Source organism: Tursiops truncatus, chromosome 16 (genome assembly GCF_011762595.2).
Source record: "Tursiops truncatus isolate mTurTru1 chromosome 16, mTurTru1.mat.Y, whole genome shotgun sequence".
In the NCBI taxonomy this organism is placed as follows: Eukaryota; Metazoa; Chordata; class Mammalia; order Artiodactyla; family Delphinidae; genus Tursiops; species Tursiops truncatus.
The window spans coordinates 37,065,972-37,092,587 of record NC_047049.1 but is presented as its reverse complement, the minus strand read 5'-3'; the positions used below and the strand labels follow the sequence as shown (position 1 = coordinate 37,092,587).

General features: G+C 38.4%; 1 protein-coding gene and 1 long non-coding RNA gene across 3 annotated transcripts in view; one reads left to right on the top strand and one right to left on the bottom strand.

Moving 5' to 3' along the window:
* RNLS (renalase, FAD dependent amine oxidase) overlaps nt 1-26,616 on the bottom strand; it is a 279,164-nt gene that overhangs the window by 145,814 nt on the left and 106,734 nt on the right. The window lies entirely within an intron of this gene.
* The window catches only part of LOC117308482 (uncharacterized), a 431,073-nt gene that overhangs the window by 335,023 nt on the left and 69,434 nt on the right, over nt 1-26,616 (top strand). The window contains exon 5 of the long non-coding RNA XR_004522492.2: nt 19,984-20,070. This is a non-coding gene — a long non-coding RNA (uncharacterized lncRNA). The remainder of the gene's footprint in view (nt 1-19,983; nt 20,071-26,616) is intronic.

Genomic DNA, 26,616 nt, shown 5'->3' with positions numbered 1-26,616 from the left:
GGACATCCATTATGGGGTAAGCATAAGAGGGGCCCCTATGCCCCTCTGGACTAGCCTTGCCTTCCAGCATGGCATATTAGCCAAATGGGTTTCAAATTGTTTTCACTGGTCTTGCCCCACAATTCTCCATCTAGGTGCTCGGCCACCTCCATTCTGCAAATGCCAGGCACATGTGCAGCACAGACCTAGCAAAATCTACCACGTGCCATATGAAACAGTTGGCTCTTTTTGTCAATTCTGTCGGGCAAATACCAAATGGAGCACGGAGCTTCTTTTTTATGAAGCAAAGGCCCTCCTTGCACACAGTTCTTTCCTCCTCTGTTAAGACCTTCTCCCTCCTCTCTGTTCTTCTCCATCCTTCCATCTCCAAACACTTCCCAGGACCATGCCCACCCAGCCCCCAGCGCCAGCCTCTCAGGAGTTGTCCCAGCCTTACTCAGCAGCAAGAACCACTGGGAACAGTTCTCTGTTTTCTGCTGAATTCTTATTGTGCAGCAAGGACATACTACTTGGTTGGCTAATTTTCTTTTTCTATATAGACACCTTGAGTTCAGTGTGCTAAAACACTCTGGAAAATGGGACCTTGTCTAATTTGTCATTCTCTCTCCCTATAGAATACTGCACAAAGACTTCAAAGAACAGTATTTCTCTATTGATTAAGATAGAGAAAAAAACCATGATAACAGTCCTCAATCTCACTTTGAAAAGAGCAAATGTGATCCTCAATTCTAGTTTTGCCCAGGTTTATATTTTAGAGATGAGCCTCTGGCTAGAAGCCAAAGGGCACATTTCTCCAGGGATCACTAGAAGATGGCTTATAAAAATGAACAGCAGAAGGCTTTTTGAGTGAGGAGTAAAAAAACGAAGGAAGGACGGAGGGAAGGAAGGAAGGGAGGAAGACAGGGAGGGGGGGAGGGAGGGAGGAAGGAAGGAAAGACTACACCGTAGCATGGGCCCGCAGAGCTAGAACTTCAACTTAATGCTTCCAATATTTTTTCATATACCAGAAATTCACTGTTCAATGGAAACTTATGGTGTGAATCTTTCTTTCTTTCACTTTGTTGTTGTCGTTGCTGTTTGGATGGTAGGGATAGAGAAGAGAGAGGATCTGGTGGTGAGGGTGGAGGGTGGGGGAGGTAGGAGAAGAAGAAGGGGAAATTACTGTTTTCAGAAAGATTTGCAGTAGATGAGGGGTTCTCCCCTCCCTTTTCCTTTACTTTTTAAATTTTGCTATTAAAAGATGCATTTTACAGCATCCCTATTTTCCTGCAGTTATGTCCTTTGATGGAAACATGTTCTGATGTTTATAGTCATTAAGTCTGTCAGTGGGTAAATTCAGTGTTCCATTTAGAGACAAAGCCATGAGACCAAACCCACCACTTTTTATTGGAAATGTCAGGACTAAGGAAGAGAGGCAATTCATTAATTTTAAGCCTATATGGATGGAGCAGTTTGCTCTTCTTTGTCTGTTCGGTATTATGCCAGAGCAGAACTGCTGTGTGTACCTCTGCTACTAGAACGGTCCAAGCATCCCGGGAGCTTGCTAATCAATTTTAGTTAGAATCAACAGAGCCCCAAGACATGGTTAAGAAACTCAAGGTTTTCAGTGATGATAGCTGAAAAGGAAAACAAATGACGGGGCCTACTCTTCTCTGTTTCCACACTGCTGGGAGGAGGACAAATAATGTTTCCTGCCAACAAAATGTGATGTACCAGTGACTTCTCTCCAGCCCAACTTCAGCTGTCAGGCCAGCCCCCTGTTAACTGAAAGGCACTTGTGTACCGACATAACGGTGCTCACGATGAAAGGGCACTGGATCACTTCAGACATTTCACAGTACTAAATACACTGTTAGGCAGAACTGAAATTGAGGTGACCTCTACAATTCCCAGCTCGGAAATATATTAGCCACTGAATAATTACCTCACATCCTAGACACATTTTGGTATCTTTTAGCCTGGCACTGGAAACTGAAGGCAAAAAGGGAACGAGCAAATACGGAGGGAGCATTTGTTGAGTTCTGCATGGTGCCGAGTCGTTTACCAGTTTATTTAATTCTCACCAAATCCCACTGAAAGATGAGTTTTTATGCTTCTTTTACAGAAGTGGAAACTGAGGGTCAGAGGGGTAGAAGAACTTTGTAACCCTACAAGAAAGTGGTGTGGCCAGGAAAGATGCCTGAAAAGCATTCCTCCAGGGAAATCTGTTCGTTAATAGACAAAAGAGAAATCTGATCAGTATATTTTTTCTTCTTTTCTTACTTCCATTTTCTTTCTGGCTACATGAAGAACAATGATACCTACTTCAAGCATTTGTTACAAGGCATAAATGAAATAGCTCATGCTATCTCTATGTTTGCAGTTCCCTCTGCCTGACGTTTTTGCATAGCTGACTCCTCTTCCTTCTTGTCTCAGCTTAAATGTCATTGTCTCCAAGAAGCCCTCCCGGGTTACCCATCTAAAGCATCCTCAGCCTCTTGGCTTGCTATCACATTTCCTCTTATCATCTTCATAGTACCTATCACAATTTGTAACGATCTCATTATTATCCATCTTCCCACAGAATGAAGCCTCCTTGAAAAAAGGACTGTTTCTATGTTGCTTATGCTCTACGCCTAGGGCTTAGCACAGTGCCTGGCATGCAGTTGCTGCTCAAAAATACTGGTTGAGTGAGAGCATGAATGAATAATAAATCACCTAGACATTTAGAGCTACTAAATACACAGAAGTTCCCTTCTATTTCCTCTGACAGTTTCTGGGTTCACTTCCGTTTGACCTCATTTTTCATCATGGTGACCAGTGATCCTGCACCATGTTACACTGAGATCCAACTGAAGCAGGAGAGGAACGCTAGCCTTGCTCCTGCTCTGTAGCAAAAGGACTTGGGCCGTTTTTCTCTTGTTGTGGAAAAGAGGCCTTTCTATTTTGGAGAAAATGTAAGTGGGTAGAAATCGAAGATCTGGTAACTCCTGTGTCTATAGAAGGGTTGAGAGACTTAATGATGGGAGGGAAGAAATGGCTCCTATTGTACAAAGAAACTTGCCCTGACGGCCCCCCATCTTCCTTAGAAAGCTTCTGAAATGCTTCTCCATGGTGCCAGTCTGCCCTTAGCTTGCAGGTCATAGCAACAGTCAAAAGCCTTCCTTGGATCCTGAACTTCTAAACTTAGGTTCTTCCCTCAAGACTTGGATCTATCCAGAGCTCAGATGGGGAAGGGAGGGTTGCCTGTTCTCAGACTGAGGAGTGAGAGGAGGCCCTCACGTGCTTTCAGCTGGGCTCTGCAAATTCAAAGTCAAGTGGGGGTGAAAATGGATGGTCTGACCACCTCATTAAAGTGTCTGCCAAATTTTAAGCTACAAGGCTTTCTCCATGAAAGTCATCTTCTCTTTTACTTAGGTAACCTTTCAATAATTACAGCACAAAGCATTGCTCAAATGTTCGTGGTCCCTGTGAAGCTTTCCCTGGCTTTCCCAGGCACATAGAAGAGCTCTCTGATTTCCTACACCACCATCTCTGTGCCTTTTACAGGACTGACTTACTTTGTGTAATACTCACATTCTTATGCATCTTGGACTAGTTTATGGTTCCATGGAGGTAATGTGTTTCATACATTTTTGCATCCTTCAATCAAGATCCCAGTATCTTGTCAGATGCTAGGAATATAGCAAGTACACAATATATAGTTATAGGATATATATTTGAATAGTAGAATTTTGGAGCTAAAAGGGATGCCAACTAGTGGTTTGATATTTTACAAAGGCCAAAGAAAGATGAAGTTATTGCCTCAGGTAGCTACAAAGTAGCAGATGGGAGATACTCTAATAAATATTATTTATTACTTGGAACTAAATCAGCATGATAAAGACTTCCCAAAAGTTTTAAAATCTAAAGCAATTCGAAATACTTTCTATCAAATTTTAATGTTTAGATTTAAAAAAAACTTTCACAGGGTTTCAAAAGATCATGTTTTATACTTCTGAGAATGTGTCAAATAATGATTGTCCTATAAATGTGTTAGTTTTTCTATAATCCTTGAAAATACCTGCTTGATAAATTCTAATTTGGGTTAATATTCACTACTTTATATTTACATATGTTGATAAAATGTTGACCAGATATTAGGTGTATAGACAATATTAGATAAAATTTGAAGTGAGATCACTTCTAGTTTTAAAATGCTATGCATCTATGAGCTCTTCTATGTTGATTCCATCTTAGTGAGCTTTTATTGGCTGCTTAAAATATTCCAAACATTATGTGCCGGACACTGTACCAGTTACTGGGGAAACAAATAATACATTTTATTTATTTATTTTTGCGGTACGCAGGCCTCTCACCGTTGTGGCCTCTCCCGTTGCGGAGCACAGGCTCCGGACACACAGGCTCAGCGGCCATGGCTCACGGGCCCAGCCGTTCTGCGACATGTGGGATCCTCCCGGACCGGGGCACGAACCCATGTCCCCTGCATCGGCAGGCAGACTCTCAACCACTGCGCCACCAGGGAAACCCAATAATACACTTTAATAAATAAGATAGACAATCCCAGTCCTCAAATTACTCACAGTCTAATAGCAGAGTCAGGCATCAAAACAAACAAAAAATTATTTTAATGAGTGCAGTTGTACAATGGAGGCATGTACCTAATACTGTGAGAACACAGAGAAGGGAATAATAACCTGCCTGGGAGGAGTTAGAGAATGTCTAACTGTCTTCTAAATAACCTTTTAAATAAATTGGAGTTGGAAGTTGAGGATCAAGAACTTATCATAAATTAACTCAGAGTAAATGAAAATATTTGTCTTGCTGAGAAAAAAAATAGACGAGAGGAAAGCCTGCAAAAATCAAGGTAGTATCTCAAGGTGATGAAACAATTTATTATATTCTTAATCTCCAGGTAGTGTGGTCTTGAATTATAGGGACTTTATTTAAAAGTGCATGATGTTACCTTAAATGTAAATGGACTAAATGCTCCCACCAAAAGACACAGATTGGCTGAATGGATACAAATCCTTACATCCAAAATTCCAAAGGAGAATTCTTAAATTTCTTCTTGGCTATTTAGTATAGAATAAACTTAAAATGTCATTTCTTCTTAAGAGTAGGCAAGTATTTTTCAGTTTCTATTTTTTCTAATTATATTCACTAGTTTGGGGTCCTTTAACAGGCGTGAACATCTGTTATTCCAAACAATAAAAATAATCAAGAAGTATTTAAAACTCAATCCAAGAAAAATATTTAACTTGAGATATTCTGCTTATTTTGTAGAAAAATTCTGGAATGTATGAGAGAGTGAGTCTGCTGGACCATCCTGTCTGTATACACATGGTTCAGAGCCAAGGCAGGAAGCACCCTTCCACTCTCACTACCTCTGTTCCAGCCTGTCTACCTCATAGATGCAAGGGACCACACGCCCATGTGAACTGGACTTAGAGAAGGGCCTCAAATCAGGCCTAATGAATTGAGAAGCATGAAATATTTCTGTGCTCTAACTCTATATTCAGCCCATCTTTATACCATCCCTCAAATGAAGTGGCAACTTTAGAAAAGTATTGTTTTTAAAACTAGCAAATTCCAACAAAAGTTACACTGTATGTTTTTGTCAATTTAAAAATCTTTTGCTTTAGTTTTTTGTTGGACATGTAAGGCTATTAACACAGATGTTCTTTATTAGTTCTGTAATTTCAAAATAATCTGCAATATGAAATCAGGACTTCAAATGGTACACCAGAGTCAGAAACCACAAATTAAAGACATTTTGAAAGTATATCTCTTCTTTCGAGACATGGGCAAAAATAAATTTCTCTTTTGTAGTTAGTTCTCAAGATCGTATGGAGAATTCAGTGTACACAAACCTATACTAAGCATCTCATTCAGTCTATAATCTAAGATTTTAAGCTATGTTTTTATTTTTCCATGTAAAAAAAAGTTGAAAACAATTAACTTCTTAAATACTGGTAATCATAGTAGGTTGCACTAGTTGACTCTAAACTGTCATTATTTTAGCTAGCAAAACAGATAGCATCTTTGATCTGATCTGCATTAAAAATTCTCAATTTCAGAAAACTTATCCATTTTCTTTAGCCAGGCTTTTATTCTGGATACCTATCTGTCAATTCTTTAAATCCAAGATTAAATGCCACACCCCCTTACTCATCACTTCAAAGTCCAGAACAAATTCTCTTAAAACTACTTTAGCCTACATTGGCTTCTCTGTTCTTGATACTTCAGAGTTTGTCTCACAAAATTTTTCACTCAGTTTCATCCTCCCTATATTTTTCTCTTGTTTCAGAAATGCAGTCTTTTCCTTTAAATTTCTAGCTCTTTGAGGTCAGAGACCCTATCTTATGTCTTCCTTAGTCTCCACAGTGTCTTATACAGTTCTAGACATATATTAAGTGCTCAATAAAGACTTGAATTTTTTAAAATTGCAATGATCCTTATTAATAAGAGAATACAATTATAATGTGGCAGGGTAAAGGAAATAATTGGGACAGTGATTCTCTGAATACAAATTAAGAAATATTTTAATCTGTTTAAGGATGTAACCGTTTTATTTTATTGAATAGTATAATTTCAACCAAAAGGGCATGGTTTAAATATTGCATAATAGCTCTCAATACTGTGATAATACACAAGTTTAATAAAACCTAAAAAGATACTTTTTTTTTTAAAGAATGTATAAAGTTATATATATACTCAGTTATCAGGTTCTTTGGAGTGGCCAAACAGATAAAAGAGAATATATAGTATTGGTAAAATACACTAAATAAACACTAATTCCAGGGGAATTGTTTATGGCCATTCCACATGTTTCTGGGGATAGGAGGATTATCAAGGTGTGAGTTGATACTCTGCTTAGAATATATCAACTAACGAGCTGCATTTTGATACGTTATCAAAGTAGTCTAAATAACCTTACAAAATTAATATTTGTTACTGTCCTGGGAACCAAGATGTAAAGGTAAAGGAAAAGGAGGAATAAAGATATCTTGATGTGATTCCTAGGCAATAATGGTCACACAGGAACTCCGTTCTTTTCAGTATGTGTTTTTAAATTTATTAGTATTAAAAAAAAGTTTAGCTGTGCCTAGATATGTATACACTAAAAAAGTAAAGCCTATTCATTATAGTGTGTAATACAGGATATTTTGTCTATTGTAGACAAATACATAGTTGTAAATATACCATTGTTGTAATACATAGTTGTAAAATTCTAGTAATAAAGGAAATCAGTCAAGTTATGTAGTAAAAAAGAAAATAAACTGTATTACTTTGGCCTTAAAAAAAAAAAGTGCATGATGGATTTAATGGTATTAAATGAATAATTCAAAGTAAATACTTGCCACTTGTATTTTCTTTTCTTGATAGATGGGAAACCATATTGCCTATATTTAGGTTTTTCTTGTTTGATGTAACTAATCAAAGAATTAACCTTTTCTTAAATAGACAGTGTTACGGGTTGAATTCACATGTTGAAATTCTAACCTCACAATGTAACCTTATTTGGAAATAGGGTTGTTGCAGATGTAATTTATTAAGATGATGTCATACTGGAATAGGGTGGACCCCTAATCCAATATAACTGGGGTCCTTTGGTAAAAAAGGGGAAATTTGGACACAGACATGCACACAGGGAGAAAGCCATGTGAAGATGAAGGCAGAGATTGGGGTGATGTTTCTATAAGCAAAGGAATACCAAGGATTGTCAACAAACCACCATAAGCTAGGTGTTATGGACTGAATGTTTTTGTCCCTCCTCCTGCATCCAAAATTCATTTGTTGAAATCCTAACACCCAAGGTGATAGTACAGTATTAGGAGGTGAGGCCTTTGGGACCTCGAAGAGATCCCTTGACCCTTCTACCATGTGAGAAGGCAGCCATCGTTTATGAACCAGTAAGTAGGCTCTCACCAGACACTGAACCTTCCAGTGTCTTGATCTTGGACTTTCCAGCCTCCAGAAGTATGAGAAACAAATTTCTGTTGTTTATTAGCCACCCAGTCTATGGTATTTTGTTATAGCAGCCCAAAGAACTTAGACACTAGGGAAGAGGCATGGAATAAACTCTTCCTCACAACCCTCAGAAGGAACCAACCCTGCTGACACCTCAGTCTTGGACTTTTAGCCTCCAGAACTGTGAGACAATAAATTTCTCTTACTTAAGCAACTCAGTTTGTGGTAATTTGCTACAGTAGCTGTAACAAACTAATACAGACTATAAATTCTTTTTAGGGACATGGTGAAGAACAATAAAAATTTTAAACTGGATTCTATACAATACTGGAACATTAACTCAATTGAGAAAAAAATCTAAAGGAGTTAAGAAAGTACTACTCCTTTTCCAGTTTTTCTACCTAGTAACTCCCTAAAAGCATTCAAATATATAACATATACTTTTTTAAAATTTTAATTTTAGGTCAGTCTAGCATTTGGCTAGAGAATTAAATACAGTTTTTATATCTCTTCCTGCTAGGTTCTTGGAAAGCTACTCTTGTGGTTGTGTGTGTGTTATTCTTTGGAAACTTAAGTCTGTGAGGGCTTTGAGCTCTCAAAATAATTGGCTTTTACAAAGTAAATTTTTCTTTAACTTTTCCTCCTAAGGTACAATATCGACCATTATTTCAAACAAATAAACTTTGAGGATGTGGAACAATAGAAAGAGCACTGAACTGGCTGTCTGGAGACCAAGTGTCTAGCCTCAGTTTTGGCCCTAACAAACTGTGTGGCATTGGACCAGTGCTTAATTTTCAAATAGCTACCAGATCAAGAAAAACTTAGGTCAGAGTAGCTTTTGATATTGGCCATGACCCACAGTTTGCAAAAATTTCTATTGGAAGTGGATATGCTTCAAAACGAGAAAGAACTAACAGAAAGCTCATAAGAAAGGCACTGCAAATCGATATCATCAGCAAGGAAAGTAAATGATGGCGAGAAAAATATCCCTTTATTTTCTTCATTTTAACAAAAGAATCCCTGCTTATCATTTCCCCCTCCTCAGTGTACAAAGGCAACCTTAAAATATGAGTTAACAAAAGCAAATGATTCAAAGCTAGTATTTTGTTGTCTTTAAAGTTACAGCAGTATCAGATGATTTTATAGCCCACTGGGGCCAGAAAAATCACTTGGAAGCAGAGTGTACCTAAGTGAGCAAGTTGTACTACATAAAGTGGCAAATGATCTTAGACAATTACAGAAACCTTTATATATCAATCAGTACCCTGGAGACAGCCGATAATGTTGGCATATACTGCTAAAACTGTCAGCAATAAGATGTGAGGAAAACCCAAACCAGAACGTTTAACAAATTATGAGGTTCTGAAAAAGAGCAGAAACCTCTGTGGTAATGGCTTACATTAACAATACAGCTGCCTCTTCAAGATCCCCAAGTCATAAAACACTTAACAGTGAGGAACTGAAAGAAAAACATGTGCACACTACAAGGAAACCAAGATCAGGAGAAACTGCCTTCGTATGGGAGTATGGTGGCTGCCAAACACAATGTTGGAGACTGGCAGTCCCCAATGTGAAAACAGACTCAACCATAACACACTCATAGGTAAGGGCCACAAGTGGGCCTCATCATCTCATCCACATAGCATGGTACCTAAAGGTGGTTCAAATTGGGATGTCTGGGTTTGAACCACTAGCTGTGATGACATAAGTAAGTAGCTCAATTTCTTTATATGTCAAATATGGATGATAGCAGCAGTGAAATATTATATAATACCCATATAATCCATCATATAGGCTGTTGAGAAGATCAGATTAGTTTATGTAGGTAAATCACCTCGAAGAGTGCCTGGTAATTGAATATCCAATAAATGTTAGCTTTACTACTTCTGCTCCTATTGCTACTACTAGACAATGTCCTTGTCAAATAAAACAAGACCATTTTTTTCCCCAAATATTCAGATAAAACCAAAAAGAATAATGGCAAATAAATTCAAGAGTTGTTATTTAGGTTCAAGTCCCTATGCTTCCACTTTGTTCATGTATTAATTTTGATTTATACAACAAATATTTATTGAACATGGTGCTAGGGCAGTGTGCTACATACTTGGGTTCCAACAATGAATAAGATACATAGTCTCTAAACCCAAAGGCATCACAGCCTAGTAGGAGAGTAGACAGACAGAATTCTGAGGAGTTATGTTTGAGCCACATGGAACATACAGAGGGAGTACAAAGAGTGAGGAGGGAGGAACACTCGGTCCAGATTGAATGGGTGGGGTGATGGTCAGGTGTCATTCCCTAGAGGTGACATCTGAAATAAAATGTGAGGCAATACTGGTTTAGTTAGAATAAAGATGGCCAATCAAATTGGGTAATACCCAGAACACCTTGGTTTCCTTCGTATCACTGACAAAGAGCCTAATGTATGGTTTTTTTTAATTAATTGTTTTTGGTTGCATTGGGTCTTCGTTGCTGTGCGCAGACTTTCTCTAGTTGCGGTGTGCGGGCTTCTCATTGTGGTGGCTTCTCTTGTTGTGGAGCACAGGCTCTAGGTGTGTGGGCTTCAGTAGTTGTGGCACATGGGCTCAGTAGTTGTGGCTCGCGGGCTCTAGCAGGCTCAGTAGTAGTGGCGCACGGGCTTAGCTGCTCTGCAGCATGTGGGATCTTCCCAGACCAGTGCACAAACCTGTGTCCCCTGCATTGGCAGGCGTATTCTTAACCACTGTGCCACCAGGGAAGCCCCTAATGTATGTTTCTAAAGTTCATGCCTACTTTTGTTTTTTCTTCTATTGGTGGTTGCTTATGGGATCTTTATGTGTCATGATTTTATATTTGCTCTTTCAAAGGAAATATTACTTTTAATGATTACAGCATATATTAGTAAAGAGTAATTTGCTTCAGTCATACTTATGTAAGGTCTTTTTGGATGCATGAAATCCTATAGGGCCTCGGGTTGACCACTACTGACCAGTAAATCAGAAAATTTTCTAGACTTAGAGCCCTAGGGCAGAGCTACTCTGGGCACCAGTGTATAACTGGGTTTTTGCTATGCCACAGTCAGGCAGGAGGTAAAAGTGATGATGCTTGCATCCACTGTGAAAGGGAGAGAAAAAAGATAGGGAAAAGGAAACAGTATGAGCAGATGGGATGCTAATGAGAGACAATAGATGATGTATTGTGAGAAGTCTAATATTGTCCTGCTCAGTATGCCATTGGAGGAACAATCTAAACCAGAGAGAGGAAACAGTTCCTTTCTGAAAATGAGGAGAGGTAATCTCAGAAAAAGTCCCCAACACCAATAAGCAGAAATCAAGATTTTGTCATGAAATTGACCAACATTTATCTTAACACGTACTTATGACAGAGACATTTTAGAAACTCCGTAAGAAATTTTCAGTGGAAGCCTACAAATAGTGAATAGGTTTTCTGTTTTTCAATTCAGCTTTCTTCTTTTGTAGCCCACCTTTTAAAAACTGTGCAACAGACAGGATCTTCAAAGAACAGAATTCTGTCCCACCCTAGTTCTGCACATAAAAAATAGCAAAGAACATTTTTATTCCTTCTTGAGTTGTGACTCTCAAAATGCATTTCCTTAATTCCAAGAGTCTACCAAACATTTGATAATTTAAACATTTGGTTTAAAAATATGCAAACAGACTAGGTTTCATTTCTTAGAAATCAAGAGCACTTGAAGAACAAATAGAGAGAGATGCAAAGAATGCCTGAGCATAGTAGATATTTCATTCCTCTTAAAACGACACTTCACTTGCTCAATGAAAAAAAATGTCCTTTTATTTTTAAAACCTCTTTCAAGCTGAAATTACCTATGTCCAAGCCATAGCCTAGAGCAAAATTTTACAGCTGAGTAACAAACCTTTTAAAACTTAGGTTTATAATGTAAATGCTGTCCAAGAGTTAATTACAGTGGGCTCCAATAGGGTATCATTTTTTTCATCAGCTTGGAGTTTGGAGACAACACCATCTTGAGGTGACCATATTTATCCCGAACTTCAGACTCTATAATTTCATTTTGTTGGGTTGTATGGCAAAAGGCAGTGAGCAGGGCCCTCCTTTCTTTACTTTATAGGCTCCGTTTGCCCAAAGGTTTCAGAAAAGAAAAGTTCCTGTAAGAGAAGTTGGCATCAATAACAGTTTTAAATTAGGACAGCCAAAGGGCAAAAAAGATGTCCTGCTTGCTCTTAAGGGAGAAATCACGCGTACACTCTTAAGAAGGACAAAATTTAATAAAAGTTTAAATCTTAACTGTCTTTAGACTCCTTTTAGGACTTTGACAGGGTAGGGTTTACTCTTCCTAGGAGGTCTGTTTTCTGAAAGAACATCTGACACTTCATCAACAACTGTAGAATTTAGCCTGAGACCTAAGAGACTGGGCGAGATATTTACCAACCTTCTGTCCTAAGCTAGTGCTTCTCAAATACTAGAATCACCTGGGGGAATTAAAAAAAAAACAAAAAACATCTGCCTGAGTTCCAACATTGGAGTTTCAGATTCAATTAGCGTAGAGTGTAGCCTAAGGGTCAGGAGACTTAAAAGCTCCCTAGTGGATTTTAAGGGGCAACCAAGACTGCTCTATGTCCTTCTACTAAATGGGGAGACCATGGACCAGCAGCTCAGCATCACCTGGAAGCTTATTAGAAAGGCAGAATCTCAGGCCCCACCCCAGACCTGATGAATCAGAATTTTAACAAGATCTTCAGGGATTTGTTCGCACACTAAAGTTTAGGAAGCACTGTCTTTTACTACTACCACTCCAAATAACCTCCTGACAGTCTGAGAGTCAGTCTTACAAGAATTCCAAAGTACTCACTAAAAATATGACCTGCCTTACATTCTATGAAATAAAAATAGTAGATAGGGAGTGTTCTTCATCTGATTAGGAGTTGGAAGAGAACAGCAGGATAGGACTGAGATGGGTGTCTCGAAAGCCTTCTGCGCTCTGGATACAGGACAGATACAGAGCCAGAAAGTAGGACAATGGGAGGGAGGGGAGAAGGGAAGGGAAGCCAGTGGCTGAAACGAGTTATGACTCATCAATGTTTATAATGTACCAGTCATTACATATTTTGAAAATCATCTCTGTTTTTCTGTTTTGCCCCACCTCCAGAGCACTCCTTGTCATTACCTGAAATATGCCAGGTTCTTTCCATCACAGGATCTTTGCACTAGATTTTGCCTATGCCTGGAATGCCCTTCTCCAAATCTTTGCATGGCCAACTACTCCTTAGCATACAGATCTCAGCTTGTCACTTCCACAGCAAACCCTTCCTTGACTACCAATTCTAAAGTGCCCACCCAGCATTTTATAACATCTTCCTCATTTTAATTCTCTTCATTGCACATCTTATATCTAATAACTTTCTTATTTGTTGGCTTATTCTCTCTCTTCACTCTTTAAAATTTATACTTCAGGTTAATAGGGACCTTGTCTTATCCAGTGCTGTATCTGCATTCACTCACTCATTCAACTGGTATTTACTATTTATTGGCCATCTATAATGTGTAGGTACAGTTCTAGATGCTGAGGATAGAGTACTTTTAACAGTGCCTGTCCTATAGTAACTGTTCAATAAATATTTATTGTCAAATTAACTCATACTCTTCTAAATACAAACATTTTTTAAAAGGCCATTATAGGCTATTGAAAGTGCTCTGAACTGGAGAATTGCAAATGCAGTTTCTAGCTACAGAGAGTTCATATTCTACTATAAACAATAGACATATATACACCTAACAATAAATACAACCTGAAAAGCACTGAAGTAGCCTTCAGAACAAAAACTATGGGCATGAGAGGGGTGAGTCAAGAATTCTACTTAGGAAAGTGTTGAGGGGAAACAGTCTTTGGGGACAAATTCAAGAGGAGGGGACACTTCTAGTGTACTTCGAAAGGTAAACCAGGTGGCACTAGGCAGAGAAATGACAGAACATTCTAGTCAGAGGACCAGGCTATGCAAGAAATGTTAAAGAAAATGAAATGGGTGAAGAGGCTAATGGAGCTGGAGGGAAAGTTACATTCAGGAAGAAAGTGCCAGAAATAATGCTGGAAAGTCATATGGGTCCCAAATGTGAAAAGTATATCATCAATGATATTTTGATTTGGTGTACCTTTATGAAAAATAATTTAGTTGTATGTATCAGGAATTTTTAAATTATTCATTCTGTTTGACTCAGTATTCCCACTTTCTAGAATTTATTTAAGGAAACAATCACATATCTGGACAATAACTTATGTTTAAGAATGTCTATGGGCCTGTGGTCACCTAAATGGGAAGGAAATCCAAAAAAGAGGGGATATATATATATATACGTACAGCTGATTCACTTTGCTGTGCAGCAGAAACTAACACAATGGAGATTGGTTCAAGATGGCGGAGTAGAAAGATGTGCTCTCACTCCCTCTTGCAAGAACACCAGAAACACAACTAATTGCTGAACAATCATCGACAGGAAGACACTGGAACTCACCAAAAAAGATACCCCACATCCAAAGACAAAGGAGAAGCCAAAATGAGATGGTAGGAGGGGTGCAATCACAATAAAATCAAATCCTATAACTGCCAGTTGGGTGATTCACAAACTGGAGAACACTTATACCACAGAAGTGCACCCACTGGAGTGAAGGTTATGAGCCCCACGTCAAACTTCCCAATCTGTGGGTCTGGCAACAGGAGGATAAATTCCTAGAGAATCAGACTTTGAAGCCTAGCGGGATTTGACTGCAGGACTTCGACAGGACTGGGGGAAACAGAGACTCCACTCTTGGAGGGCCCACACAAAGTAGTGTGCAAATTGGGACCCAAGGGAAGGAGCAGTGACCCCATAGGAGACTGAACCAGACCTACCTGCTAGTGTTGGAGGGTCTCCTGCAGGGGCAGGAGGTGGCTGTGTCTCACTGAGAGGACAAGGACACTGGCAGCAGAAGTTCTGGAAAGTACCCCTTGGCATGAGCCTTCCCAGAATCTGCCATTAGCCCCACCAAAGAAACTCCCATAAGCTTAAGAGCTGATTTCTCAGCAGAAACTCTACAAAGCAGAGGGAGTGGCATGATATACTTAAAGTGATGAAAGGGAAGAACCTACAACCAATATTACTGTACCTGGCAAGGATCTCATTCAGATTCAATGGAGAAATCAAAAGCTTTACAGACAAGCAAAAGCTAAGAGAATTCAGCACCACCAAACCAGCTCTACAATAAATGCTAAAGGAACTTCTCTAAGTGGAAACAAAAGAGAAGAAAAGGACCTACAAAAACAAACCCAAAACAATAAAGAAAATGGTCATAGGAACATACATATCGATAATTACCTTAAACGTGAATGGATTAAATGCTCTAACCAAAAGACACAGGCTTCCTGAATGGATACAAAAACAAGACCCATATATATGCTCTCTACAAGAGACCCACTTCAGACCTAGGGGCACATTCAGACTGAAAGTGAGGGGATGGAAAAAGATATTCCATGCAAATGGAAATCAAAAGAAAGCTGGAGTAGCAATATTCATATCAGATAAAATAGACATTAAAATAAAGAATGTTACAAGAGACAAGGAAGGACACTATATAATGATCAAGGGATCAATCCAAGAAGAAGACATAACAATTATAAATATATATGCACCCAACATAGGAGCACCTCAATACATAAGGCAACTGCTAACAACTATAAAAGAGGAAATCGACAGTAACAAAATAATAGTGAGGGACTTTAACACCTCACTTACCACAATGGACAAATCATCCAAACAGAAAATTAATAAGGTAACACAAGCTTTAAATGACACAATAGACCAGATAGATTTACTTGATATTTATAGGACATTCCATCCAAAAACAGCAGATTACACTTTCTTCTCAGGTGCACATGGAACATTCTCCAGGATACATTACATCTTGGGTTACAAATCAAGCCTCAGTAAATTTAAGAAAATTGAAATCATATCAAGCATCTTTTCTGACCACAATTCTATGAGATTAGAAATGAATTAAAGGGGAAAAAAATGTAAAAAACACAAACATATGGAGGCTAACCAATACGTTACTAAATAACCAAGAGATCTCTGAAGAAATCAAAGAGGAAATCAAAAAATACCTAGAGACAAATGACAACGAAAACATGACAACCCAAAACTTATGGGATGCAGCAAAAGCAGTTCTAAGAGGGAAGTTTATAGCAATACAAGCCTACCTCAAGAAACAAGAAAAATTTCAAATAAACAATCTAACCTTACGCCTAAAAAAAGTAGAGAAAGAAGAAGAAAGAAAACACAAAGTTAGTAGAAGGAAAGAAATCATAAAGATCACAGTAGAAATAAATGAAATAGAAACAAAGAAAGCAATAGCAAAGATCAATAAAACTAAAAGCTAGTTCTTTGATAGCTGGTTCTTATCAAACAAAATGGATAAACCTTTAGCCAGACCCATGAAGAAAAAGAGGGAGAGGACTCAAATCAATAAAATTAGAAATGAATAAGGAGAAGTTACAACAGACATCGCAGAAATACAAAGCATCTTAAGAGACTACTACAAGCAACTCTATGCCAATAAAATGGACAACCTGGAAGAAATGGACAAATTCTTAGAAAGGTATAAACTTCCAAGATTGAACCAGGAAGAAATAGAAAATATGAACAGACCAATCTCAAGTAATGAAATTGAAACTGTGATTAAAAATCTTCCAACAAACAAAAGTCCAGGACCAGATGGCATCACAGGTGAATTCTATCAAACATTTAGAGAAGCGCTAACACCCATCCTTCTCAAACTCTTCCAAAAAATTGCAGAGGCAGGAACACTCCCAAACAAATTCTATGAGGCCACCATCACCCTGATACCAAACCAGACAAAGATACTACAAAAAAAGAAAATTACAGACCAATATCACTGATGAATATAGATGCAAAATTCCTCAACAAAATACTAGCAAACAGAATCCAACAACACATTAAAAGGATCATACACCATGATCAAGTGGGATTTATCCCAGGGATGCAAGGATTCTTCAGTATATGCAAATCAATCAATGTGATACACCATATTAACAAACTGAAGAAGAAAATCCATATGATCATCTCAATAGATGCAGAAAAAGCTTTTGACAAAATTCAACACCCATTTATGATAAAAACTCTCCAGAAAGTGCGCATAGAGGGAACCTACCTCAACATAATAAAGGCCATACACAACAAACCCACAGCAAACATCATTCTCAATGGTGAAAAACTGAAAGCATTTCCTCTAAGATCAGGAACAAGACAAGGATGTCCACTCTCGCCACTATTATTCAACATAGATTTGTAAGTCCTAGGCATGGCAATCAGAGAAGAAAAAGAAATAAAAGGAATACAAATTGGAATAGAAGAAGTGAAACTGTCACTGTTTGTAGATGACATGATACTACACACAGAGAATCCTAAAGATGCCACCAGAAAACTTCTAGAGCTAATCAATGAATTTGATAAAGTTGCAGGATACAAAATTAATGCACAGAAATCTCTTGCAATCCTATACACTAATGATGAAAAACCTGAAAGAGAAATTAAGGAAACACGCCCATTTACCACTGCAAACAAAAGATTAAAATACCTAGGATAAACCTACCTAGGGAGACAAAAGACCTGTACGCAGAAAACTATAAGACACTGTTGAAAGAAATCAAAGATGACACAAACAGATGGAGAGATATACCATGTTCTTGGATTGGAAGAATCAATATTATGAAAATGACTATACTAACCAAAGCAATCTACAGATTCAATGCAATCCCTATCAAATTACCAATGGAATTTTTTACATAACTAGAACAAAAAGTCTTAAAATTTGTATGGAGACACAAAAGACCCTGAATAGCCAAAGCAGTCATGAGGGAAAAAAATGGAGCTGGAGGAATCAGACTCCCTGACTTCAGACTATACTACAAAGCTATAGTAATCAAGACAATATGGTACTGGCACAAAAACAGAAATATAGATCAATGGATAGAAAGCCCAGAGATAAACCCATGCACCAATGGTCAACTAATCTATGACAAAGGAGGCAAGCATACACAGTGGAGAAAAGACATTCTCTTCAATAAGTGGTGCTGAAAAAACTGGACAGCTACATGTGAAAGAATGAAAGTAGAACACTCCCAAACACCATACACAAAAAAAAAACCTCAAAATGGATTAGAGACCTAAATGTAAGACCGGACACTATAAAACTCTTAGGGGAAAACATAGGAAGAACACTCTATGACATAAATCGCAGCAAGATCTTTTTTGATCTACCTACTAGAGTAATGGAAATAAAAACAAAAATAAACAAATGGGACCTAATGAAACTTAAAATCTTTTGCACAGCAAAGGAAACTACTAATAAGACGAAAAGACAACCCTCAGAATAGGAAAAAATATTTGCAAACAAATCAACGGACAAAGGATTAATCTCCAAAATATATTAACAGCTCATGCAGCTCAATATTAAAAAAACAAACAACCCAGAAGAAGACCTAAATAGACATTTCTCCAAAGAGGACATACAGATGGCCAAGAAGCACATGAAGAGCTGCTCAACATCACTAATTATTAGAGAAATGCAAATCAAAACTACAATGAGGTATCACCTTACATCAGTTAGAATGGCATCATCAGAAAATCTACAAACAACAAATGCTGGAGAGGGTGTGGAGAAAAGGGAATCCCCTTGCACTGTTGGTGAGAATGTAAATTGATACAGCCACTATGGAGAACAGTATGGGGGTTCCTTAAAGAACTAAAAATAGAATTACCATATGACCCAGCAATCCCACTACTGAGCATATACCCAGAGAAAACCATAATTCAAAAGGCACATGCACCCCAATGTTCACTGCAGCACTATGCCAGGTCATGGAAACAACCTAAATGCCCATCAACAGATGAATGGATAAAGAAGATGTGGTACATATATACGATGGAATAATACTCAGCCATTAAATGGAACGAAATTGGGTCATTTGTAGAGACGTGGATGGATCTAGAGACTGTCATACAGAGTGAAGTCAGTCAGAAAGAGAAAAACAAATACCGTATATTAACACATATCTGTGGAACCTAGGAAAATGGTACAGATGAACCAGTTTGCAGGGCAGAAATTGAGACACAGATGTAGAGAACAAACGTATGGACACCAAGGGGGGAAAGCCGTTGGGGGTGGGGGGGGTGATGAATTGGGAGATTGTGATTGACATGTATACAGTGATATGTATAAAATGGATGACTAATAAGAACCTGCTGTATAAAAAAATAAAATTTAAAAAAAATTTTTAATTTCAAAAAAACGAGAGAATTTTTATGTGCATTAATAGGGACTGGTTAGGTTATGGTTCAGCCATATTGTAGAATCCACATAGCTGTTAAGATTGAAGTGGATCTGTTTCTACAGTGGATGTGGATCGATGTCAGTAACATTGTTGGGTGAATAAAGTTGCAGAGCAATGTAAAAAAAAAAGAAAGAAAGAAACTAACACTACATTGTAAAGCAACTATAGTCCAATAAAAATTAATAAAAAATAGCCTATTAATGGAAAACAAAACAAAACAAAAACCCCAAAAAACAAAAATCCCCTCTAAAACCAACCAAACAAAAAAGAATGTCTGTGGTTAAATGGTTAACAAAAGCTTTCCCCCTTTCTTCAAGAGAATTTGATCTTTAGTTACCTGTGTAAAAAATTAATAAGCAGAAACCTAAATTAAATACAGTTGGGAGACCAAAAGAGGGGGGTCCTCATACCCTGTAATGATAGCAGAGTCCAACAGGAAGAAAGACTCCTCTTCCTTTTTGGCAAGGACTCAGCCAAGGAAAAGCCATGGACTCTTTGTTTACCCTAGCCCTCCCAACTTCCTTTTCCCCTCTATAAAAGAGTTCTTCCCTTGCTATGTAGGGCCCTACACGTGCCTCACCATGATTGCAGACCCTGAACTGCAATTCTCTGCTTATTCCAAACAAACTCATTTTTGCTGGAGAAATAACTGGCTGTCTATTTGTTTTAGGTCAACACCTGGTAACCTGATGAGGGGGCATGTCAAGTATGTTGACAACTAGTCAACACAACTTATGGGAAAACTGACCCTGGACAGGTAAGTGGCATCTATACTAGGAGAACTATAAATAACTGATAGGAACCATAGCTTTGAGCTTCCCCGAGTGTGGCTCTTGTAACTGAACGTGTCCTTTACAAGGCCCCTGAAACCTATCCCTATGGATTTGCTGTAAGAGCTACTGGCTTCTTTAGGGGGGAATAAGGCCTTTAAACCAGGACAGATCCCACACTTACCTAATGTGCATCTCATCGTTTTGCACATGAATTACTAAGGACTCCTATAGGAAAGGGATGACCATCACTGCCCTTCTAGCAAGCCCTGTTCCTATCCTATACCTTTTGGAGTAGAATGATGTCAAATGTGGCCTTGTGAGTCTGAATGTTGAGTTGAACCAAGAAGAAATCCTGATGCTGAATGTGCAACCTAGAACTTTTTAAAACCAAAACTGAGGATAGTTCATTCACAACATGGACTATATGCAGCTCTAAAAGCTCATGTTTTTGAAGAATAATGTCAATGGAAAATAAATTTTCATGCTATATTAACTGAAAAAATATAACGTGAGAATAAATATATGGTATGTATATACAATATTTGTTGTTATAAAACCCACAAGGAGTTTCAGTCAAAAAGTACAGAAAAAGAGAGTAAGGCAGCATATTAGACATCCTGTATTTTGTCATCTTTTCCCTCCTCTCTTTGTCTTGGGGCAACTAATTCTCACCACTCTAATATTTGTGATTCTTGCCATTTTGGCCATCATAGAGCATAGTGCCCTGGCCACAGTACTCAGTCTATGTCCCAGGCTGGTCAATCAAGATATCTTATTTCCTTTTCCATAGTGGCTCTTTGGGGCATGTTGCTCAGGTAGAGTCAATTAGAATCATTCCTGGGCATCTTGAATGTTCAAATATTGGGACAACTAAACTGAGGCTCTTGATTCCTCTTTGGACAAAGATGAGAAAATCGCTGCTGCCAGTGACCAGGTTGCTAAGATAGAAGAAGAGGCAAGAGTTACCTTTCATTCTGTGGGCTTCCTGGGTATAGACAGTCAAGAGGAGTTATATGGTCACATAATCCAAGAAATACTGAATAAAGAAGGGCTTTTTTTTTTTTTTCAGGTCCTATTTAATAAACACATTTCCACTAGAACAAGGAGAGCATGCAACATGCAGTGTCTGTCAAATTTATTTAAACAACAAAACTTTTCTTTTTTTGCTTTTTCTTTTCTTTTTTGAGAAAAGCTGCTAGCATGTCTGCTGATAAGATTCCTTTTTAGAACACAGAAAAGAAGTGCTACTCTAAGAAAATAATGGATCAGTCCATTATTTTCTTCTTTGTGCTTTGCTTCATTTTATACATTTTCTACAACTAAAATATTATGTTTAATAAAATTTTCTAAATTATCTACAACTAAAAAATTATGTATATTTATATATAAAAGTATAATGATATTTAATACATTGTCTGCTTCTATCCGTGAAAGGATGCAGGCACGCTTTCCTTTCATAAATATATTAGTAGCATTACTAACACAGTAATACTTTTTTTGCCCAAAATTTAGGATCAAGAGTACCTCCCCTTTTACCAATGGAGGCACACAATTTTTATTTTTAATTTGAGATCTCTGTCTTCCCTGTTTTCATACCCTTGCGTGAGGGTAGCCAAGTTTATCATGTAATCATCATTCTAGCATATTAGGAGAAAAGAAGTTGTTACCTGTTCAGTAAATTAATGAATCTTACTGCATTTTTTAGTTCCTATGCAAATGTGTGTATATATAGATATGGCTTACAAAAATGGTAACATATTATACAATATTTTCATAATTTAATTTTAAACTTAATAATATATGATAGGCATCCTTCCATGCCAGTATACAGGGCTCATTAACAACTGTTTATTAGCCTACTATGAATTGTAAGGATGGAGTCATACAGACCTTAGCTACGTGTCCTCATTTAACCTCTAGGTGCATCAGTGTTTGTCTAAGTGGGGATAATTTACCTACATGGAAGATTTGCTATAAATTTAAGTGGAATACTGTAAGTACAGCACTTAGCACAGGGCTAGAACAGAATGTGCTCAGTAAATGGGAGCTTTATCATTGGGATTAGTAATAATTAAGGGATTATTCTACTAATATTGCCATCAATGGATGATTGGGTTATTTCTGATTTTTGCTTCTGCAAACAAGACAGCAACACATTCAGTACACCCTTGTGTAAAGATTTCTATAAAATAAACTCCAAAAAGTGGAACTGCTGGGTCAACAGTATGTCCATTTTAAGTTTTTCTAACACTGCCAAATTTCTTTTCAGAAAAGTGTTTTCAGTGGGCACTATCACCAGCAGAGGATGCTACTTGCTGCCTGCCTTTCTGGAAAGGCAATGTGGCAGGGAAGGAATTTTAGCAGGCACTTGAAAATGACTAGGCTATGGTGAGGCAGAAAAGAGAAGGCAGTCCTATGGGGGTGTGTCAGGGGTTCTCAACACCATCTTTTGGCTTGATGATTCATGAGAAGCACTCACAGGACTCAGAAAAGCTGTTATATTATTGGGTTATGTTTCATTACAGTCAAAGGATACAGATCAAAATCAGCAAAGGGAAAAGGCACAGGGGGGAAGCCCAGGAGAAACCGGGTACAAGCTTCTAGGTGTCCTTCCCAGGGGAGTCTTATGGGGACAAACTTAATACTCCCAGCAACAACATGTGACAACCCATGTGAAATGTTGCCAACCAGGAAAGCTCACTTGAGCCTTGGTGTCCAGGATTGTTACTGGGGGTCAGTCACAATAGACATGTAGAGCCCACTTGACTGATCTCAGCTACTCAGAGTCTAGCCACCCACTATAGCCAAAACAGGTTTTCACCATAAATCACATTGTCAGGATACACTTATCTGGTCAAACTGGTATGCCAAGGCCTCAGGCATACAAGTAGGTTTTTACCATAAATATAGTAGGGTCCAAGGCCTTAGGCATACAAAAACACTTATCAGGAAGAAAATTTCAGGGGTTCAGAGGTTATCTCCCAGGAGCTGGCCATGGACTAGAACTGAAGACAGGCATTTCTTTGGAAGGTGCATGGTTTGAACAACCCAGGCCTGCTGAGTTAACCCTTTTCTGCCCATGGGGAAATGGCATGAGCAAAGATAGGGAGATGGAAATGCATAAACCACGATTAAGGAAAAGAGTGTAAACTAGTATGGTTAAAGAGAAGGAGAGCAGAGGGAGGTTAAGTGGAAATGTAGCTTGGGTCAAGAGTCTTCAATGCAGATAAGCATGGGATTGGGGACTATTAATTGATAGTGGTTTAAAAGCTGAGTTGGAGTAAAAAGAATCTGGATTCCAGGGAATATTTTGACAAGCCAGAAATAGGAGGTCCTGAAGCAGTGTGATAGCTATGGAGATGGAAAGGACCTGTGCAAGAAACAGTGAGAAGCAACCACAGTAAGACTTCAAGAGTCAATGAAAACAGGTGGACAAAGTAAGGGGGAAGTAGTGTTAACGCATCTTCTAGGACTGCAAGTTCATGTGTTTATAGGTAAAAGCCTCTGTTGACAGAAATAAGGATGTCAGGACAGCCTTCAGATACATTCATATATCCGACAGCTATTTATCAAGGGCCTACTAAATGCTAAACCAATTGTCTTCAAAGTACAGTCCATGAACCACCTGCACTCCATCACCTGGGGAGCTTGCTGACAAAGCATATTACGCCCTTCAAGAGCTACTAAATTCAGTTCTCCAGGACAGGGTATGGAAATCTGCATTTTCAACAAGCTCTCCAGATATTCTTATCATAACTAAAGTTCGAGATTCTCTGTTTTCAGCAGTTCCCAGAAAATCATTTGTATATCTGATTTTAAATATATCTCAAGTTGTGAAAATAGGAAGGAGAAAAAACGGTATAAAGAAACAGACATTTTTTTCTTTCAGGCAATTCAGGATGGGAGTTTCAAAGTTAGGTACAAGAATGAAGCTGAAACTGCTACTGCACTTTTTTGGGGTGGCAAAAAAAAAGGTGGTGGGCCTTGATGTTAGGAAAGGATGGCTAAATTGTGCAGACTTGGGCATGTTCAAGTGTATGGTCCAGGTATGCAATCTATGATTATGAAAAGCACAACTCTCCTTTAGCAAGTGTAACGAGGTCTTTTGCCCAGCACAGCCTAAAACTGCTACAAAAAAAAATAAGACGTATATTTTGGAAATAAGCACATTTAAAAGATGCCTTTATATGTGAATCTTATTTAAATGTGGACAACGCTTTTGTATGTTTATGAAAAAGATTTTTTAAAAAGAAGCAGCAGAGATTACAAGTGACAGCTCAGAGCTTGGTATATAAGACTAATTAAATAAAAATCCAAGTATATATATTTTCCTCTCTACTAACCTCTTTACCTAGCTTTCCCCATCCCCCTTTTTTTCCTTTCCTAAATGAGTCCTTTCCACTCCTGGTTGACAGTAAAGAAGACAGCATGCTCCAGATAAGGCAGCTTTCTTCATTTAATATAATGTTGATGGTTTCTCTCATTGAGTTTTAGCATCCTTCTGAAAATCTGGCAAACACTATGATACATGCTGTCTCCATTAAATGTATTAAAAGAACATTCAATCAGGAAATTAGCTAACTATTCTTTAAATAAATTATATTTGAGATGTTACATATAAAATATGATAATTCTGAGAGGAAATCAAATTATGGATAATATTTTAATGTACTGTGTTGAATAGAGTGAAAAAAGCATAAGCTTTAGAGCCAGACAGATATCAGTTTGATTTAGGGCTCCAGATTCAGGGAAGTTATTTAGGCTTTCTGAATCCATTATTAGATTCTCATCCATTATCATCGTTTCTGAATGGGGCATCACTGGCATGTGAGGCAGGATAACTCTGTTGCATGAGGTGGTTCTCAGCATTGCAGGACAGTTCGCACCACTACACTCTTTGTTTTAGCTATTAAATACTAGTAGCATTCCCAACTCCAACTTCAGGACAACCAAATGTCTACAAATTTGCAAATGCCCCCAAGGAGGTGCTTGTTAATGTGATGCTCCTTGTTAAGAGCAAGTGCTTTAAATGGGTTATAATAATACCTCTTCAGTTGGGAGCATTTTCCTGACACTTCTGAGTAAACAAAGAGGTAGTTAAGAGAATGCACTGAGGTCAGTCAGACCTGGGCTAAATCCCAGCCCGGTCAATAGTGGCTGTGTTGCTTCATCTAAGCCTGAGCATCTCATCTATACAGTTATGATAGGAGTAATACCTGACACAGACGATTATTGTGAGAATTCACTGAAATAATGTGTGCTCAGCACTAAGCACTGAACCTGGTGCAGAGTAAGCCCTCAGTCAAGCCAGCCATAGTTCCAGTCATTATTGTTATTAAAGCCAGGTGCCTGAGACTAAGGAGAGGGGAGGTGGCAAGGAAATAAGACACCTTGTTTAAGAAGTTCTGCAAAAACGAGAAAGTGGGAAATAAAAAGTAGCTAGAGAGCGTAGATTTGTCAGCTTCCCTCGCCCCGCCCCCCAAGATAGGAAAACGCTGTGTATATTTGAAGAAAATGGTGAAAATGAGGCTGAGACTCAAGAGTATAGAAAGGGCGGCTATGTGAAGCAACGTGATGAGGAAGCCAGCAGGCTTGGGCACACAGAAAGAAAAGACATCACTGGCGTTCCGCTGGGGCTTTTCCAAACGTGAAGCTGTGGAGTCTGCCTACTTTCATGGGGATTTTCACCTACTCCACACTTTATTAGCGCCTCACTCTCAAAGCAATGGCCAGCAAGCAACAGAGCTGCTTTAATGTTATCAAACCAGGAGAAAAAAAAGAATCTGGACTTGAAGGATGTGCTGGTTTAATAAGGGAGACCAATCTACTAGGAAGTGAAGCAATCTCGTCCCCATAACTTGTTCCTGGCACTGGATCTTGGCTTCAGAGCTGATATCTGATAGCCTTTCAAAGACCACTTTTACAGTTTCTTTTTGGATGCTTCTACTCCATTCATTATTTTTTTTTAATTTTTATTTTATTTTATATTTTTTAACATCTTTACTGGAGCATAATTGCTTTACAATGTTGTGTTAGTTTCTGCTGTATAACAAAGTGAATCAGTTATACGTATACATATATCCCCATATGCCCTCCCTCTTGCGCATCCCTCCCACCCTCCCTCTCCCACCCTCCCTCTCCCACCCCTCTAGGTGGTCACAAAGCACCGAGCTGATCTCCCTGTGCTGTGCAGCTGCTTCCCACTAGCTATCTAGTTTACATTTGGTAGTGTATATATGTCAATGCTACTCTTTCACTTGGTCCCAGTTTACCCTTCCCCTCCCTGTGTCCTCAAGTCCATTTTCTATGTCTGCGTCGTTATTCCTGTCCTGCCCCTAGGTTCATCAGAGCCAGTTTTTTTTTTAGATTCCTTATATATGTGTTAGCATACGGTATTTGCTTTCCTCTTTCTGACTTACTTCACTCTGTATGACAGTCTCTAGGTCCATCCACCTCACTACAAATAACTCAACTTCATTTCTTTTTATGGCCTAATATTCCATTGTATATATGTGCCAATCTTCTTTATC